Here is a 16,755-nt window from a genome sequence, read left to right as displayed (position 1 = left end):
CAGCTTTTGGACACCTTTGAAGGTGTTTTCTATGTGTTTCTATGTGTTTTTGTTTGCCTGCCATTGGTTTTAACGGTGTTCGAAGGTGTTCGACGAACAGTTCGACGAACAGTTCGGCGAACACACGGGTGTTCGACGAACCGAACCGAACTCGAACACTACGGGGGTGGCTCAACACTAGTTGGGACCATCAGTTGTGTTGTGCAGAAGTCAGATGGATACACAGCTGATAGTCCTACTGAATAGACTGTTAGCTGCTTTTTTCTTGCCATAATACAAATTCTAAGTAAAGAAAAATGAGTGGCCATCATTACTTTAAGAAATGAAGGTCAGTCAGTCCGAAAAATTGGGCAAACTTTGAATGTGTCCCCAAGTGCAGTTGCAAAAACCATCAAGCGCTACAAAGAAACTGGCTCACGTGAGGACCGCCCCAGGAAAGGAAGACCAAGAGTCACCTCTGCTTCTGAGGATAAGTTTATCTGAGTCACCAGCCTCAGAAATCGCAGGTTAACAGCAGCTCATATTAGAGACCAGGTCAATGCCACACAGAGTTCTAGCAGCAGACACATCTCTACAACAACTGTTAAGAGGAGACTTTGTGCAGCAGGCCTTCATGGTAAAATAGCTGCTAGGAAACCACTGCTAAGGACAGGCAACAAGCAGAAGAGACTTGTTTGGACTAAAGAACACAAGGAATGGACATTAGACCAGTGGAAATCTGTGCTTTGGTCTGATGAGTCCAAATTTGAGATATTTGGTTCCAACCACCGTGTCTTTTTGCGACGCAGAAAAGGTAAACGGATGGACTCTACATGCCTGGTTCCCACCGTGAAGCATGGAGGAGGAGGTGTGATGGTGTGGGGGTGCTTTGCTGGTGACACTGTTGGGGATTTATTCAAAATTGAAGGCATACTAAACCAGCATGGCTACCACAGCATCTTGCAGCGGCATGCTATTCCATCCGGTTTGCGTTTAGTTGCACCATCATTTATTTTTCAACAGGACAATGACCCCAAACACACCTCCAGGCTGTGTAAGGGCTATTTGACCAAGGAGGAGAGTGATGGGGTGCTACACCAGGTGACCTGGCCTCCACAGTCACCAGACCTGAACCCAATTGAGATGGTTTGGTGAGCTGGACCGCAGAGTGAAGGCAAAAGGGCAAACAAGTGCTAAGCATCTCTGGGAACTCCTTCAAAATTGTTGGAAGACCATTTCCGGTGACTACCTCTTGAAGCTCATCAAGAGAATGCCAAGAGTGTGCAAAGCAGTCATCAAAGCAAAAGGTGGCTACTTTGAAGAACCTAGAATATAAGACATATTTTCAGTTGTTTCACACTTTTTTGTTAAGTATATAATTCCACATGTGTTATTTCATAGTTTAGATGCCTTCAGTGTGAGTGTAACATTTTCAAAGTCATGAAAATACAGAAAGATCTTTAAATGAGAAGGTGTGTCCAAACTTTTGGTCTGTACTGTACGTGACACTTCACTCTGAGAACAGGTGAATTCCATAGCTACCTCTTTTGGGCTTTTGCCTGACTTCACTCTCAGAATAATAAGCTTCCTGACATCTGGTGATAAATTTGGCTTTGTGTTTGCCATGTTTTAACCTAAAAACACACACTTAAAAAAAAATGGCAAAATTCGACTACCCATGACAAAATATGCAAAACATTTGGCCCAACAAATGTTGAAAACTAACACATAAAGGGATAAAACAATATCAAACACAATTTTCTTTGTTATAGCTGACAACCATTTGCTTCCAATTTACTAAAGTCACCAGGAAAATGGCATCACAACAACCAAACAAAAGTAATCACACTTTTAAAAAAAAATGCAAAACTTTCTGTCACCACTGTATATTTCCAACTGTACATATGTAAGAAAATTGTAGAGGTAAGACTGATACTAATCCTGTAAAAATTATGAAGGAGGGCATCATAAACCCTGGAAATATCAAGAGCGAGTGTTGCATAATGACCCTCTAAAAATTATGAGTGAAGGCCGCCTGATGACCCTCTAAAAATTATGAGTGAGTGCCGCCAGATGACCCTCTAAAAATAATGAGCGAGGGCAGACTGTTTACCCTTTAAGGCTGTGTTCACACGATGCGTATTTCATGCGTTTCCGCGGCGTTTTTGCAGTTGCGTAAACGCCGCGGAAACGCATGAAAAACGCATGGTAGAAGGGAAGCAATGTTCCCCAATGGAAATCCGCATGTGCTGTGCCCATGATGCGGATTTTTCTGCAGCGTTAACGCTGCGGTCAAAAATCCGCAGCATGTCAATTAATTTTGCGGAAACGCGGCGATTTCGCCGCCATTGACTTGCATTAGAACGCGCCAATTCCGCAAGACAGCATTTGTACTTGCGTAATTGGTGCGTTCTAATATGCGGATGGTACCCGGGTGTGGAGGAGAGGAGAGTCTCATCCACACCCAGGTACCATTAAAAAGCTGTAAAAGAAGAATAAAATAAAAAATAAATGTATTCTTACCATCTGTCGGCCCGCACAGCGCTCCCGCTTGGTTCCCGGCACTTGCAGTGAGTTGTAGGACCTGCGGTGACGTCAGAGTCATGTGACGGGTCACGTGACGCTGACGTCGGCAGGTCTTTCAATTCAAAGTTGCCGGCAGCCGGGAGAACAGATTGAGCAGGACAGCGCGGGCCATCGGAGGTAAATATATACACTCTCTCGGGTCACACTATATAAATCCATGCTGTTTGCATGGATTTATACAGTGTGACCTAGTTATCAAGCACTTTCCAGGTGATGCTAACATCGCCTGGAAAGCGCTTGTCAATCTGCATGCGGAAACGCATGTGAATCTGCATGTGGATCCGCATGTATTCTGCAGGAAAAACGCATGCACAATCTGCATGCGTTTTTTCTGCCAGGGAGATGCAGAAATGATGCAGAAATTTTCTGCTTCATTTCTGCATCGTGTGCACATACCCTAAAACTTATATGCGAGGGCCACATGATGACCCTCTAAAAATTATGCATGAGGGCCACATGATAACCCTCTAAAAATTACGAGTGAGAGCCACAAGATGATCCTCTAAAAATTTGAAGCGAAGGCCGTATGATGCCTCTGTTGATATGATGGAGGAAGAGGACAAGAAAAAAATAGAAACCATGAACCATATAACCTTTTTAAGGTGGGAAGGGGTGCATGGGAATACACCTGAAAAAGGAACATTTAAATTGGCTTTATGTTCCACTGCTGTCATCCGGTGGGGTGGAGAAGTCTGGGCCCACGGCCTCGACCTCTGTGTGCACCATCAGAAGCATGTCCACTTCCCTGTCCCTTACCGCACAACTTACACATTTTAAATTAGTATATAATATATGCCTGCAAACTTTCCGGTATTAATAGGGAAAAGAAAATATGTAGCACTGAAAAGAATTTTTGTTTTTAGGCTGCAGCAGCAGTATACCTGCAGAAGGACTGTAAGGCAATAAACACTGCCTATATGCCTCTAATCCAAAGCTATTCCTCCTCCACCAGCTATCCCTATAATGAATGCAAGTAACAATGGTTTAACTAGAGAAAGGACAGTATGTAGCACTGAAAAGGACTTTTGTTTTAATGGTGCTGCAGCAGTATACAAGTGCTGCAATAGCAATTAAACACGGTCTACTTGCCTGCTCTAATCTAAGCTCTCCCTCCTAGATCAACTATCTCTAAATTTCTTCCAGAGGAGAGTGTGCAGAGCATCGTGTCATCGGGTCTTATGTAAGACCTGATGGCATGATGTGGCCAGCCAATCACAGTAATGCTAGCAGCCAGCCTGGCTACAGCATTACCGTGCATCGCAGGCAATCTCCACATATTTATTTGCTGTCTAACAGCCGCAAAATATGCGGGGCGGGGACTCAAGCATGACGCTCGAGCACCCGCGATTCTCGATCGAACAACGAGCAGTGGTGAGCACACTTGCTAATCACTATTTTAACACTTTTTTAATAGTACAGAAAAGCTTTGATTCTGCCCTTAAAAATGCAGCCACGTTTTTTTTTCCATGTATTTTTTTTTTCAGAAGAAGCCTATAGATAAATAATGCACCAAAACCGCAAAGTTCAGCAGCGTCTTCAGACCACAGAGTGCAGAGATTTCATGGAGTCACATCCACCTTGTTTGGAAATTTAGACAGTGTTCACATGTATCGTAAATGCTGCATATTTTCTGCTTCTTTTTTGCACATGAATTCTGCTGTGTTTAACTGTCCAGGCAAAGTGGATGTGATTTCATGAAAACTGCGACCACTGTGCATCTAAAGAAGTGGCTGAACTGTGTGATTTTGGTGCTTTTTTTCTGTCTTGTCTTCTATGTGGAGCCTAAAAAAAAACGCATATAAAAAACTGCAGTTACTTTATTAAGTGCAGAATCAAAGCTTTTCTGTGCTATAGAAAACATTAAAAACGCAGCTTCACATCTGAACCAGAAGCACATCAAAAAGGGGGAAAAGGCATAAAAATGCAGCAATCGGCTTTACAAACACAAAAAGCCAGATATAGTGAAGCTACATAAAGATGAGAAAGTTCTGGTGGCTCCAACTATGAATGAATAAATTAATGAATGAACAAACAAAAAATAAATCCATAGGTTCCAACTAGAGATGAGCAGGAAACATAGATGACGTTGCGCCGGCCCTGGCTAATTAAAAGCCGCTCTGGGGACACCGGAAGGTAAGAGATTCGCTTCCTCCTGTCCAACCACCAGGTAGCACTGACCTGGACGCTGGACCAGAGACCCGTGAATCAAGCTGCTCATCTCTAGTTCGAATTGTCCAGGATACAGTGGACAGTCCTGGATTAGGGTCTACGCCCTGCAGTCTCATGGAACCATCAAGAGCCTCCCTGGACATGGGGGAAAGAGGAAAATTGACAAGAGATGTCTTTGAAGGTTGGTGCGAATGGTGGAAAAAACACAACGTCAAACATCCAAAGACCTGAAGGCCAACCTGGAACAGTCTGGGGTCATGGTTTCAATAAGTACCATACGTTGCACACTAAATTAAGCAGATCTTTATTGGCGAAGGCCAAAGAAGAAAACAATGCTAAAGAGAAGACATAAAAAGGAACTACTGATCTTTGCCAAAGAGTACCTTGAAAAACCACAATCCCTCTGGGAAAATGTTCTGTGGACAGATGAAACAAAAATAGAGCTTTTTGGCAATGCAAAGCAACAGTTTGTTAACAGATGGCGCAATGAAGCTTATAAGAAAAAGAACATCTTACCAACAGTTAAGCATGGTGGAGGATCCATAATGCTGTGGGGTTGATTTGCTGCGTCTGGTACTGGAGGCCTTGACTGTATCACAAGAACCATGAAATCAGAGAATTATCAAGAGATTTTAGAGCGAAATATCCTACCCAGTGTAAGAAATCTTGGTTTGAGTCAAACATCATGAGTCCTCCAGCAAGACAATGAAAAAAGAAAAAGAAAGGTTGAAAAAGAAAAAATGGACTGTTTTAAAATGGCCAACAATGAGTCCTGACTTCAATCTCATTGAAAATCTTTGGGGTGATCTGAAATCTGTCATTGGGAAGAAGAACCCTGCAAATATTCAAGAGCTTGAACAAACTGCAAAGGAAGAGTGGGGGAAAATTCTAGCTGAGAAGTGCAAGAAGCTTATAGATGACTACAAGAAACGTCTGGAGGCTGTCAGCAATATCAAAGGGTGTACAACCAAGTATTAATTAGGGGCGCCTTTAATACTGCACATGCTATTTATTCTGTTTTTTTTCTTTGATATTGCAACATGGAAGTTGAAAAACAATGTTTTATTGCTGTATTACTTTGATCACTAATTAAAAAATCCTGAGGATATAACTTTGGTACATTTTCATTTATTTCTAAAGATATTATACAGTCTATGAAAAAATGAAGGGATGCCAATAATAGTGATCAGCGCTGTGCATGAGGTAGGCAGAAATGATTAATAAAAATGTTTCTGTCATTTATACCAGGACATAGACAGCCGGGACCTGACCAGTGGCTGTACAATTCTTTGTTGTAGTAAATAATAATTAACCTCATACTAGCCACCATAACATTACTGCATGCCTCATTAGGGGTTAATAACAGAGGTTCTAGTACATGAAGACTGTCTTTCATTAAGAAAATGATATGTTAAATGATAGCATATGTTTCTGTGACATCATTACACGTCCAGTCTCTGGTGTTTGTTCAGACCAGAAAGGCGCTGTATTCAAGGTCACTGCTATGCACATCACAATTTATTGATCAAGAAGCTGCTTGCACAGGTCTCAACTGACTTATTCCATCTCTGCTACTGAGAGCTATTGCTGAACACGATGAAAATCCCACATAATAAATAGAGAAACAAAATATTTAATAACTTCACTAGTTAACGTGCTTAAAAGTGAGGGTGACACACTTCTGCACCTCCTACTCACCTAAAATGGAATCTGTCACCAGGATTTTGCCACATAATCTCAGAGCAGCATGTTATAGACAGAGACACCCTAATTGCAGTGATATGAAACTTATTGGGCTGCATGTATAGTTTTCGATAAAATATTTTATTAGCAGGAGATTATCACTAGAGGACTAGTAAACCTGCTGCTATGTAATCCTCCATATTCATAAACTCTGCATAACCCCGCCCACTGACACTGATTGGCAGCTTTCTGCCCACGTGCAGTGTACACAGTGAGCTGCCAATCAGTGGTGTGGGCGAGGTTTTATAGAGCTCAGCATTCTGAGAACTGATCAAAACTACAGCAAGCAGCCAAGTAAAAGGTACATTGCTGGAATTATGATTTCTGACCCTTTATCATGCTGTTCTCAGATGAGGTAGTAAAAACCTGGTGACAGATTCCCTTTAATGGTGAGAGACAATGGCAGATTTGAAGAGGGGATTAAGTGTCTCCGCTACCCATTAAAAAACATCTCCCTTTTAATTGCATTTGCATCCCCAGTAGGGTCACTTTGTGTAGCACTGTTTATGGTCACAATATGAATTGAATTATTTAGGAGACACCATGTATATTGCTCCTTCTTTTTTATTTTGCATGCAATCTGTAAGTGGCCATTCCACCCAATGTAAGAAGCCCCATCCACCTAAAATATATGGATTGAACTTTGCTGGAAATACATACCTTGTTCTTGTCCAATCTCTATGTGGGCTTATTCCAGCAATGTCTGCTTCATCAGGTGCCGCTATTCATTCTGCAGATGGCCCTGGTGAATGAGGAGACATCATGGCCAATAGCTCTGGGCAGGGCAGGCTCTCCACAGCCAGAGTTAGGCCACGGCCCCACTATCAGTATTTGGTCAGTATTCAGTCAGTATTTTTTCTCAGGAGTGGGAGCCAAAACCAGGAGTGGATGATAAATGCAGAATTGGTGACTTGTTTCTATTATACCTTTTCTCTGATAGTTCCTCACTAGTGATGGCGAGCACTAAAATGCTCAGGTACTCGTTGCTCGGGTCGAGCAAATTGGAATGCTCGAGTGCTCGGTCCGAGTAACGAGCCCAATGTAAATCTATGGGAAACTTGAGCATTTTTCCAGCGGCTCCCCCCAGCGTTCTGCAGAGGGTCTAAAAATTGCCCAAATCGACGGGAACAGTGCTCAAATGACATGGAAACAGCATGGGGAAGACCCCTGGAAGCATTTCTGACTTCCAGGTCACTGCTGTCAACAACGTTGTCAGAGGTATTACGCCACTTTTACGGATTCACAATAAAATATGCAAAAACGAAACCAAAATGGATTTTCCTGGGAAATATGTTAAAGAACATCCTTTCCAGGGTAATGACTTGTATATAAGGCAAAATAAATAACCAAAAACAAAAATGCTCCTCCACACCTTGGGCTATGTTCACCTTGGGACATTTCACCGGGAAATGTCATTTTAACATTTTACAACCTTATCTGGCCATGTGGTGTGTGACACATCATCAGACACATACTGTTTCATTTATGATGGAGGGACTCTGAAAGTCACAAACCTATTTTTATAGGGCCATCAGGCAGCCCTTACTATTCTTAAAGGGCCAGCAGTCGGCCCTCGCTATTGTTAGAGAGCCATCAGCCGGCTATGCTTTGTTGTTCCCATTATTAAAGAGTGGGTCTCCTATACTGTTATTGTATATGCAGTGACTGCAAGGGCTGCCAAAAATTTGGAGGCACTCCAATATCCCTTGCAAGAGATGTAGAGGTCAGAGAGCCTCCTAAAAACAATGTTACCATTATTAGGAAGTGGGTCTCCCATAGTGTTTGCCTATGCAGTGAAGCAAAGGCTGCCAAAAATTTGGAGAAACTCCAATGCCCCTTGCAAGAGACACAGAGGTCAGAGAGCCTCCTAAAAACAATGTTCCCATTATTAGGAAGTGGGTCTCCCATAGTGTTTGCCTATGCAGTGAAGCAAGGGCTGCCAAAAATTTGGAGGAACTCCAATGCCCCTTGCAAGATACGTAGTGATAGAATCTATGTTGTTTTACTATCGGCCATCTTGTTGTGGTTTGCTGGCTTCTAGTCTTTTCCTCTGGTACTGGGTTTCTTGGTCATGTGATCTCTGCACCCTTTATTACTCAGCATCTGGCTCTCATCCCCCGCTGGACATCAGTGTTGTAATGCTCGTGCTCTAGCTAAGTAACCTTGTTTAGTTCTTCTTGTTTTGGACTATTGTTATCCTGGGACTTCTTGTTCCACCAGTTTTGATTAATTTGATTTTCGTTTCTGCAACTAACTTTTCTGTTAGGAGGTCTCCTGCTTTTGCTCCCTGTCCTTAAATCTTTTAGGGACCCCTTTCCCCTTCCTACAGGTCTTCGTTTGAGTTCAGTGCAGGAGTTTCGGTGGGGTTATTCATAAGGAATAGGGCACCCTTGCCAGCGTAGGGTAAAGCTGAGTCTCAGTGCAGGGACAGCTTTTACCTCCTATTCCTTAATTCTAAGTTGCAGAACATAACAGTATGTCCAGCCACGTTTAAAAAAAAAAAAAAAGAAAGAAAAAGTTTTTTTGTTTTTTTTCTTCCTCTCCTCTCCCCTCCCTGGATTTTCATCAGTATGGTTACCATCCAGGAGCTTGCTCAACGCTTTCAAGGGTTGACTCTGGAGGTTGCTGATCTTCAGCAGTACGTGAGTAAATACCCTGTAGAACGCTATGAAGAACCAAAGGTAGGATTACCTGAGTGTTTCTCGGGGAAACAACAGGATTTTTTTTCATTTAAAAATGCTTGTTTGTTGTATTTTCGGCTCAGACCTTTATCTTCTGGTAGTGAACTACAGCGTGTAGTAATTATTATGTCTCTATTGTGTAAGGAACCTCAAATCTGGGCGTTTTCCTTGTCTCCTGATGATCATTGTTTGAGTTCTGTGGAGGCATTTTTTGATGCCATGGGTTTGCTATATGATGATCCTGATCGGGTTACATCAGCTGAGGCAGAGCTCAGACGTCTCAAACAGGGTTCTCTTGATGCTGAGAGTTATTGCACCCTGTTCAGACGATGGTCTGCATAGGTCAGGTGGAACGACCTTGCACTCAAGTTTCAGTTTCTGGCAGGCTTGAGTGAAAGGGTTAAAGATTTGCTCATTGCATTCCCTGCACCTGATACTTTGCAAGTTGCCATGCAGTTAGCTATCCGTGTGGATAGAAGGTTGAGGGCTAGACAGAATGAGGAGAAGTTTCCTGTATTGCTGGATTCTGTTTCTCACGATATTCCTGCCGACACTGGGGAACCTATGTTGGTCGGGGCAATGTCATCCCGCTCCACGGAGAGGGACAGGAGGTTCTCTGAGGGACTTTGCTTGTATTGCGGTAAGAATGATCATTTTTTAAAGCAATGTGAGGTTCGCTTAAGGAAAGAAAAAAAAATGGTCAGTAAAAAATAACACTCCCATTCGCATTGTGTTTTTACGTTCTGCTGGGGTGTTTTTTCCTGGTAATACCACCTGTCAGGGTCGTTTGATTGAGTTTCAGGTTATGGTGGATTGTGGTTCTGCACTTAATTTGATTGATCAACAATTTCTTGAAAAGTATAAGTTTGATTCTGAACCTTTGTCGTCTCCTTTTCCTGTGGTGGCGATTGATAATACTCCCCTGGAGCATGGGAGCATTCTTCGAAAGGTCACTGGGTTTCCGCTTACTATGAATACGGAACATCAGGAGCAGATTGACTTATTTGTACTTGCTAAGTTGCCTTCCCCGGTCGTCCTGGGGTTGCCCTGGTTAAAAGTGCATAATCCTTTGCTGGACTGGTCATCTGGTTCCATAAGATCCTGGGGTCAGGGGTGTTATGGTAAGTGTTGTAATGTTCAAATTGCGGCTGTTGCAAAGGGGGAGTCACCTGAACCCATTCAGGATTTTTTTTACCACCTCATAGAGATTATGATTGCGCCATTGACTTCGTCCCTGATGCTAAGCTCCCTAAGAGTCGGTTGTTTAATCTGACAATTCCCGAGAGGGAGGCTTTGAAGGAGTACCTTCAGACTAGTTTAACTGCAGGTCACAAAAGACCCTCTAAGTCTTCTGTGGCGGTTGGGTTCTCTTTTGTCAAAAAGAAGGATGGGGTCTTAGGTAGAGATGAGCGGTGTTCGACTCGAACTGTTCGCCAATCTCAAATTCGAGCTGTTTTGGGCGGTGTTCGAGCCGTTCGGCGAACACGAACGATTTGAGAAAAATTCGGCTGTTCGAGGTTATGTTCGATAACTGTTCGTGCACCAAAATCATAACTGGATTTTTTCTCAGTAATGATGAAAATTAATGTTAATACGCAGTTTGAGTGTACAGCGGGGCGGGGGGAGGGGCAGGGGATGGATCTCTGCAGGAATTATGAAGATCTCCATTTTTTTTTCTCTTTCCCGCATTTACAGTGGGGAGGTGCAATCTGTCAGCCTATCAGCAGCGCACACACGGAGCGAAGTACTTTTTTTCACACGAGCAAGGGCATGTGTCATTGGCAGTGTATGTCACATGTCCTTGCCCTATAGGACCCAGCCATTTTCCCCGTCGCCACCATTTTCTCACTGCTGCAGCTGCGTGTTAGACGGCACCGTTGTTGCTGTGTGCGCTATACCTTGTTAATTTCAAGCCAATTTTCGCACAAATCTACAGATAGCTTGGGAGCAGGGAAGAGTTGTGATTCCAGTCCTTTTAAGGGCTAGGTTACAGCATTTCCCACGACTTTTATCAGGCAGGTCTGTGCTCTTAAATAGATAGGTTGGGAGTAAAGACTAATTGTAATTGCAGTCCTTTTCAGGACTAAGTTACATCAGTTCCTATCAGTTTTTGCCAGGCAGGTCTGTGCCAGTGCTGTGCAAGTTTTTTTCACAGCATTTGGCTAAATCTAGCAAAGCAAATCCTTTTTGTCCTCTTGCAGTGTGTGTTAGTCAGTGGAGTAGCCTATCTGTGTTGCAAGCTACACCACCTGTGTATAGAATACCAATTTTTTTAACTGCACCTAGTGAAGTAAAACCTTTTGGGCATAGCATCATTCCATTAGTCCATCTATGCTAACCTCCACCAGGTTGCAAATTCAATATAATTTTTATCTGCATCAAGCTCTGAAAAATTATTTTGGCTTGAAGCAGTGTGTGGGACTTGTTCTATTAGTCCATCTATACTAACCTCCACCAGGTTGCAAATTGAATATAATTTTTATCTGCATCTAGCTCTGAAAAAATATTTCAGCTTGTAGCAGTGTGTGGGACTTGTTCTATTAGTCCATCTATACTAACCTCCACCAGGTTGCAAATTGAATATAATTTTTTTCTGCATCTACCTCTGAAAAAATATTTGGGCTTCTAGCAGTGTGTGGGACTTGGTCTATTAGTCCATCTATACTAACCTCCATCAGGTTGCTAATTGAATATAATTTTTTTCTGCATCTAGCTCTGAAAAAATATTTGGGCTTCTAGCAGTGTGTGGAACTTGGTCTATTAGTCCATCTATACTGACCTCCATCAGGTTGCAAATTGAATATAATTTTTTTCTGCATCTAGCTCTGAAAAAATATTTGGGCTTCTAGCAGTGTGTGGGACTTGTTCTATTAGTCCATCTATACTGACCTCCATCAGGTTGCAAATTGAATATCATTTTTTTCTGCATCTAGCTCTGAAAAAATATTTGGGCTTCTAGCAGTGTGTGGGACTTGGTCTATTAGTCCATCTATACTGACCTCCATCAGGTTGCAAATTAAAAATAATTTTTATCTGCATCTAGCTCTGAAAACATATTTGGGCTTCTAGCAGTGTGTGGGACTTGGTCTATTAGTCCATCTATACTGACCTCCATCAGGTTGCAAATTGAATATAATTTTTTTCTGAATCTAGCTCTGAAAAAATATTTGGGCTTCTAGCAGTGTGTGGGACTTGGTCTATTAGTCCATCTATACTGACCTCCATCAGGTTGCAAATTGAATATAATTTTTTTCTGCATCTAGCTCTGAAAAAATATTTGGGCTTCCAGCAGTGTATGGGACTTGTTCTATTAGTCCATCTATACTGACCTTCATCAGGTTGCAAATTGAATATAATTTTTTTCTGCATCTAGCTCTTAAAAAATATTTGGGCTTCTAGCAGTGTGTGGGACTTGTTCTATTAGTCCATCTATACTGACCTCCATCAGGTTGCAAATTGAATATCATTTTTTTCTGTATCTAGCTCTGAAAAAATATTTGGGCTTCTAGCAGTGTGTGGGACTTGTTCTATTAGTCCATCTATACTTACCTCCATCAGGTTGCAAATTCAATATCATTTTTATCTGCATCTAACCCAGCCAATACTTTTGGCCTAATACCACAGTTTGGCCACTCAGCTCTGCTCGGTTCCCATCCATTGTTTTTTTGTGCAAACAACTCCAGAGTTGTGAATTAGTTAACCACCAAAATGAGTGGAAAAAGGCCTACTGCTGGTGGAAAGGGGAATAGGCGTGTTGGGAAGGGGAAAAAAGTTTGTGTCCGTGGGGTAGGTGTTAAAGCAACAGTAACATCTGCAGAAGAAAGACCATCTTCCAGCCAAACTAAAATGTCTACTTCTTTTAGCGGACAATGCTTTAAGATCCCTTTCTTACGGCCACGCCAATCGCTACAAATTCCAGATGAGGCACAAAAACAGCAGGTGCTTCAACGGATATCAAGTGCTCCTTTAAGTGGGCTCTCCTCCACCTCAACTTCAACATCACAAATACTCCAGTCCTCAGAGGTGTCACCCCAATCGCACTTGCTTCCTCACAGCTCCCAAATCTCCAGCTGCCCATCTGAGTATGGAGTAGAACAGATGGTTGAGTCTGCAGAGCTGTTTACTCATACTATAGCATGGGAATCAGAGGTCGGCTCCAGAGCTTCTGTGAATCCAGACGAGGAAATGATCTGCACTGATGCCCAGAGTCTTTATGAGTCGGATCCAGGACCAGACGCAGAAGGTTCTGACCATAATGTAGACCCTCATTCCCAAACTGTAACTCCTGTTGGTGGAGACAATGAGGAAGACGATGATGAGACTCAAATACCTGATTGGAGCGACAACTTTAATTTTTTGTCAGGGCAGGAACAGGTTGGCTCTGAGGACGACGGGTGTGATAACACACAGGGTGATGATGATGAGGTTGGAGATCCCACTTACTGTCAACCCACAGTCAGCCAAGAGATAAGGTCAGCAGAGGAGGTGGAGGAGGATGCTAGTGACGATGAGGTCAGGTTGCGCCTTCCTGGACAGAGACGTAGTACTGGAAGCACGTCAACAACTGCATCCTCAAACACAACTCTACCTCTGACCACAAGTCGTGGTGGCTCTTCAGGTCGCATGGGTGCTAAGCCTTGCATAGCCTGGGCATTTATTCAGATCGATAAAGATGACCCAACTCGTGTTATCTGTAACATTTGTCAGCAAAAGCTAAGTAGAGGCCAAAAAATACATAGTTTGAGTACTTCATGCATGAACCGGCACATGGACATGAAGCATAAGTTGCAGTGGGAAGCTCACTGAGCTACAATGAGGCCTAGCCGGCCGGGCCAACCAAAGTCTGCCACATATTGTGCATCCGCGGCCTCTTCATCCTCTGTGACTGGGGGGACAGCAGTCACACCTGTTTTGGGACGCAGACCTGCCACCTCTTTAGCCGCAACAGCCAGCGTGATTGGCAGGTCATCATTTTCTTTAGAGGTGGTAACACCAGCTGGTGTTGAGCGCTGTCCGACATCGATAGCACCACATTTGGATCAAAGCAACCTAACATGTCCGCCTGCATCTTCCTCACAGACCGGCAGTTTGCCGGGGACACCCTTATCAACCCTGTCTAAGCACAACAGCCAGCCCTCGGTCCCTCAGATGTGGACAAGTAAAAGACCATTTCCTCCTAGCCATGAGAAAGCTAAGAGGTTGAATTTCACCATCTGCAAGCTCTTGGCTACAGAAATGCTGCCTTTCCGCCTGGTGGCCACAGAGGATTTTCGAGACCTTATGTCCGTCGCAGTGCCCCAGTACCAGATGCCCAGTCGGCACTACTTCTCAAAGAAAGGTGTGCCTGCGCTCCACCAGCATGTCGCACACAACATCACCGCTTCTTTGAGAAACTCTGTGTGTGACAGGGTGCATTTCACCACAGACACTTGGACGAGTAGGCATGGACAGGGGCATTACATGTCGCTGACTGGGCACTGGGTAACTATGGTGACAGCAGGACAAGGGGCTGCTATCCAAGTCTTGCCGCCCCCACGAGTTGTGCGTCAATCCTCTTTATCTCAAAGTTCCTCCACTGCTTCTGCCTCCTCAACCTCCTCTCGGTCCTCCACCTGCACCCAAAGCCTGTCTGGTCATGCCACAAGCTTTCTAACTGCGCAGAAGGGATCCTGCACACCTCCTTAGTATGCTGGCAGTAGGGCTCAACGTCATCAGGCGGTTTTTACTTTGAAATGTCTGGGAAATGTGAGTCACACAGCTGAGGAGTTGTGGTCAGCTCTGGAAAACCAATTTCATGAATGGTTGTCTCCACTGGACCTGAAACCAGGGAAGGCCGTGTGCGACAATGCTGCAAACCTGGGTGCGGCCCTTCGCCGGGGCAATGTCACACACGTGCCTTGTATGGCTCACGTGTTGAACCTGGTTGTCCAGCAATTTTTAGCCCACTATCCCGGACTAGATGGCCTTTTGCAGAGGGCACGGTGGCTGTGTGCTCACTTCCGCCGTTCGCATCCCGCAGCTCAGCGACTTACATCTCTACAGAAGTCGTTGGGCCTGCCACTTCACCGGCTAAAATGCGATGTGCCTACCCGGTGGAATTCAACTCTGCACATGTTGCAGCGACTGTGGCAGCACCGACAAGCCCTGGTGCAATACGTTCTGACATATAGCCTGGGCCAACGAGATCCAGAGGTGGGGCAAATCACGCTGCAGGAGTGGTCTCAGATCAGGGACCTATGCACCCTTCTGCACAGTTTTGAAATGGCGACGACGATATTTAGTGCTGACGATGCCATTATCAGCATGACTATTCCGGTGATTTACATGCTGGAGCACATGTTAAACAGAATTCGGAGTCAGGTGGTGGCACAAGAGGAGGTGGAGGAAGTAGAGGAGGAGGAGTTGTATGCGGAAGGGCTAACATCTGCAAGGTCCAGACGGTCGGCAGCACCAAGGTGGCAGGCATGTGAGGGTGGGGGAGATGATTTTACCAGGGCGCATGGTAGCAGCCAAACTAGTGAGGAAGGTGCAGGAGCCCAGGAAGAAGTGGAGGACGAACTGATGGAAGACTCATCAGATGAGGGAGACCTTGATTACATTTCTGTTGTGCGAGGTTGGGGGGAGAGGACAGAGGAAGGAAGCATGATTGTTACCTCGCCACCAACACAACAGGGACTTGGTGCTCCTGGATGCGCAAGACACATGAGTGCCTTCTTGCTGCACTACCTGCAACATGAGCCTCGAATTGTGAGAATTAGAAATAATCCTGACTACTGGGTTGCCACACTGTTAGATCCCGGGTACAAAAGTAAATTTGCAGAAATTATTCCTGCCATAGAAAGGGATGCACGCATGCAGGAGTATCAGCAGATACTGTTGCAGAATCTTACATGTGCTTTTCCACAAAACACCAGTGGTGCACGTAGTGAATCTCACAGTTCCAACTTGCCAACCGTGGGACCCTCGAGTGTTTAGCACTCAAACTGTAACAGAAACACAGTATCTGCTGGTAACATCAATTTTGCGGAATCATTTCACCACTTTTTTAGCCCATCCTTTGCAAGGCCACAGGAGACAAGAAGTCTGACACATAGTCAACGCTTAGAGACGATGGTACAGGAGTATCTCCAAGTAAACATTGAAGCCATGACTGTGTCACTGGACCCTTGCTCTTTTTGGGCTTCCCATCTGGATAAATGGCCGGAGCTCGCCACTTACGCCTTGGAGATCTTGTCATGCCCCGCAGCCAGCGTTCAGTCTGAACGTGTGTTCAGCGCTGCTGGTGGTGTGCTGACAGATAAGCGCACGCGGCTCTCCACTGATAATGTAGACAGACTCACGTTCATAAAGATGAACAAATCATGGATCCGAAATGACTTTTCTACCCTTGTGTCATCCTGGGGAGAGTAAAAGCTTGATGATTGGTTAAAATCACCTCACCAACCGTTTTAAGCTTTCAAATTACTAATCATGTTTATCTGTATCTTGGCTGTAAAATAATTTGGGCTTTGTAGCAGTGTGCAGTAATGATTCTATTAGGCCATCTATACTAAGCTCCACCAGATTTAAAATTACTAATCATGTTTATCTGTATCTT

This window comes from Phyllobates terribilis, unplaced genomic scaffold, assembly GCF_046119375.1.
Source record: "Phyllobates terribilis strain yellow unplaced genomic scaffold, ASM4611937v1 Scaffold_5__5_contigs__length_657084704, whole genome shotgun sequence".
Taxonomy (NCBI): Eukaryota; Metazoa; Chordata; class Amphibia; order Anura; family Dendrobatidae; genus Phyllobates; species Phyllobates terribilis.
This window is presented reverse-complemented; position numbering follows the sequence as displayed.